Source organism: Triticum dicoccoides, chromosome 7A, assembly GCF_002162155.2.
Source record: "Triticum dicoccoides isolate Atlit2015 ecotype Zavitan chromosome 7A, WEW_v2.0, whole genome shotgun sequence".
NCBI classification, from domain to species: Eukaryota; Viridiplantae; Streptophyta; class Magnoliopsida; order Poales; family Poaceae; genus Triticum; species Triticum dicoccoides.
In genome coordinates this window covers 419,076,402-419,080,691 of record NC_041392.1, presented here as the reverse complement: position 1 = coordinate 419,080,691, position 4,290 = coordinate 419,076,402, and positions in this window count along the sequence as shown.

Here is a 4,290-nt window from a genome sequence, read left to right as displayed (position 1 = left end):
CTGCACCGCATCAAGCTGCAGCAAGGGGAAACCCTGCAGAAATACATCCAGCGCTTCAACAACGCTCGCCTCAAGATCCCCAAGGTGACTGAAGAAGCCATCATCTCGGCCTTCTCCGATGGCGTACACGACATCAAGATGAAGGAGGAGCTAGCAATCCATGAAGACATGTGCACATCCCTTGAGATGTTCAACTTGGCGACCAAGTGCGCCAGGGCTGAGGAAGGGCGCCTTTCCCTCCTCGAACTCCTGGCTGCCGACCCAGAAGAGAAGAAGCACAAGGCCAATGACGTGAAGCGCAAGGGGGCTGCCATGCTTGCAGCGGAGCCAGACACCAAGTGAGGCAGGGATCAGCCTGAGTCATCCAAGGGCAGCCGGTACTGCGTGTACCACGACCTCCACACCCACAACACCAACGAATGTCAAGAGCTTAGGACCGTGAGAGATGGACGTGTCGGCCGACGCCCCAAGAGCAACGACAGGGGCTATGGTCGAGGAGGAGGAAGAGGTGGCGGACGATGGGAAGACCGAGGCCCTCGCCAAGGGTGGCGTGACCGACCTCACGAGGATCACTGGCAAGACCATCCTCGCGAGGGAGGCTGGAGAGGTCAGCCTCATGAGGATCGCCCGCACGGCAACGCGGGCCTTCCTCCTCTGCCGCCACCGCCAAGGAGGAACGAAGACCAACATCAATACGAGGGGGCTGGGGGCTTCCAGGAGCCGCGCACAATCACTTGCATCTTGGGTGGCGCGCAGGCCCTAGCCTCACAACGCATCTTCAAGCAGTTTGCTCGTGATGTGAATGCAGTCCTCCCCAAGCTTGAGGCCACGTGCCCTCTCAGGTGGTCTGCGAGCGCTATCACATTCAGCTCAGCGGATCAGCTCAAGTGCGCGGCAACGGCCGGAGTCCTCCCGATGCTTTGCTCCGCAGTTATCAGCAACGTGCAGGTCACCAGGACCCTGATTGACGGCGGGGCAGGACTCAACGTCCTGTCCGTCGAGACATTCGACAATCTCCAAGTGTCGTACGGTCAACTCCAGCCGACCAAGCCCTTCTTAGGAGTCATTGATGGTTGCACTATTCCCATAGGGATGGTTCGCCTTCCAATCACCTTCAAACATCGCAACAACTAGCGCACCGAGCTCATCGACTTTGATGTCGCCCACATCCGTCTGCCATACAACGCCATCCTCGGGTACCTGGCCCTGGACAAGTTCATGGCAGTGATTCACCATGGGTACAATGTCCTCAAGATGCCAGGAAGCGGTGGAGTCATCACCGTACCCTGTGAACAAAGGGACGCAGTGTGTTCACTTGACCGCGCATTCCAAGCCGCAGCAATCGAAGACCCGGACCACAGGAACGGAAGACCTCCCGTGGCGACACTTAAGAAGAAGGTTTCGCCTGACCCAAGCCATAAGGAGGCAGGCGCCTCTGGAGGTGTTGCGTCGGGATCTGCGCCCGATCAGGGAGCACCACTCTCTCTCGCATAGGAAGGCGCACCCGGCGCCCTCCTCAGGCAGGGCTCGGGGGCTCTTTCTTGGAGAGCCACCGACTTCGCCAAGGTCATGAGGGAGGCGCTCGGGCACCACTTGGAGGGGTGCTTCCAGGCACGTTTCCCTTAGGAAGATACAAGGCAAGGAAGACCAAACCCTCAGGAGTTCATCGCAAGAAACACCCAGGAGCTACAAGAGTCGAGAGTCATGCGCGGCAGCCGCCGCTTGCCCACCATAGCCCCACATCTAGGCGAGGATGGTGGGCTGCGCGTCTGCATCGACGTGCCAGGGCTCAGCCGAGCCGCTTCTCAGGAGCGCCTCTGGCCTTCACGCATGGGGCGTTGTGAGGGTCCACCTCACAGCTACGTTCACATGCCTTTCGTCCTGCCGAACGCGGTCGCCGCTCATCAGCGCCTGCTGAGGAGCATTCTGGACGCTCTGTAGGTCAGGCATCGTGCGGTCCTGGCGGAGATGGAGATGGCTCTCGGAGACCCACCTGTGCCCCCGGAGCCTCCCGAGGCTCCTGGGCCTGGGGGCTCGTAAGGATTGACGTCTTCATCACGCATCGCCCGCTTCTTCAACATCACTCCATCTTCAACGGCACCAAGTGACATCTTTCTAAGTACCGTTTTAGGCTGGGAGCGCCCACAGGGCCGCATCATTCCCAGGTCGCGTGGGTCCATCCCTACGGCATGTATCCGTTTTGCTTACGCTCTTTACTTACCTTGTTGGGGGCGCCCCTCGGGCTGCATCATCCCCAAGTAGCTCGGGCCTGGCCCAGCGGCGTTTGCTTTTCCCGCATCTACTTAAAATGAATTTCCTCCTGCGTGCTTAACATACCCGACCTAATCGCTTGCTCGATTGACGCCTACCTATGGAGCCGCTCGCTCTGGCACAGCATTTGCGCACAGGTCCGTCCCTGCAACGCCGATAAATCTGAGTGGTCGAGCTCTGGCCATGGCAGCCCCGCAAGGCGCCACCTCACTAGGCCCTTAGTGCCCCAATCACTCCCCTGGAGCGACCAAAGGTTGGCTGGCAACCATAACAACAGGTCTTGTTTCTCTTTATGATTGGTGTGTAGGACCTACTCGAGGAGCAATGCTAGGGACGTCGCGAGATGCCTCTCCCTCTCTCCGACACAGACCACTTGCATGTTAAAAGGGGGTCGCCTGAGCATCGCGACTCATGGGCTCCTACTGGCTCTCCAGCCCTCACCCCCTGGCCTTGACCCATGGCATCGCGACCTGTCATACCAGCGACGGCTGAGCTTGCTCGAGGGCTGGGACCTGAGGACATAGAGCATTAAGGAAAGTGCGGGGGAGTGGGAAGAAGCTCGCGAGGACCTAACCCAGCAGCGCCTCAGCTGCCACCACTCGGGCCAGGCGCTTCGTCGAGGAACTACACCAGACTCAAGAGATAAGTCACGCCCTTACAGGAGTTGAGCCAACGCAACGCAAAATCCCTCGCCCAATGCGGCTCTGTCATGGCGACATTGCCTTCCTTTCTCGCCCAGCGAGGGCTGCTTGAGCGCTAAAGGGGACCTCCCGAGCATCGCGACTCGGGGGCTCTTACCGGACCTCGGGCCGCTCACCTCCTGGCCTTGACCACGGCATCGTGACCTGGCATACCAGCGACAGCTGAAGCTTGCCTGGGGACTGGGACCTGTCAGCGTAGAGCGCCAAGTCCTCATGAGGATAGAAAGGGGGAGCCGAGCCGAGACAGGACAAGCACCTCACATTGATTCATATTAAGGATATAATATTCATAAAAGATATGGCAGATGCCTTACATGCCCCCGCGGGGTGTTGCTTCGATTCCTCGCAGGGAACAAGAGTACTAATCCTAAGGAACACTAATCGCCCGCACCGCCGCAAGGGACGCCATCATCAACAGTGGGCTGCCCAACGTCGACGCCAACCCCATCCAGATCAGTGGCGTTAGCAGCTGGACACAGCTGCCCCGCTCCGAGCACGGCGTGAGCTTAGGGGCTCATAGCTGTCGTCACTCGTCTCCGGAGTCGCGAGGAGCTCGGGGGAGCCACTGAATTCCCCAGCTCCACCTCTGCCGCCTAAGGACCTGCTGGAGGGCCGATGGGCGGGCCAGGTCCTCGCCGGTTCGTCGCCCCCGCCGCTCTCCCTGGGGCAGCACTCTAGCTGGCGTCCTTCAGCATCGAAGACCTTGAGGAACATCAGGGAGGCGCCGTCGTATTCAAGCTGAATTATGAGGGCGCCTACCATCCGGCAGACCCGGGCGATTTCGCCCCAGCCCCGGGTCATGAAGACCTTGCCCGGAGCGATGACTGCGACCTCCGCTCTGGTCGCAAGGGTACTGCAGTCAGCGTGCTGCAGCAAGAGCTCCAGAGCCCCACTCGGCGGCATCTCGAAGGCGAAGGAGGGGGGAAGGCGAATCCAAGAGCTCGGAGGCATGGCAGCGTGAAGCACGAGCTCGCGAGAGGAGCGCCCGGCGTGGACTCCAGGAGGAAAGACACGCACCACCGTGACTCGCCGGCGTCGACGGCGGCACCGTCGATGTCGCTCGACGCCTTCTCCCCCAGGACCCATGACGCGGGCGTACAAGGGTAGCGGATACCCAGGCGGCGGCCGCTCGTACCAGGGCCTCGTTGCCTCCTGCTGAGCACCCTCTTCTCGGTGGCAGAGGACCAGCAGCTTCTTCGACGAAAGTGGGTCAGGACCCTCTCGGGGGGCCTTTCCCTTCTCTTCTGCAGAGAACCGGTGGATTGGTGCCATTGGCGTAAGGAGAAGCAAGAGCGGGGAAGGAGAAGGAAAGGAGCAG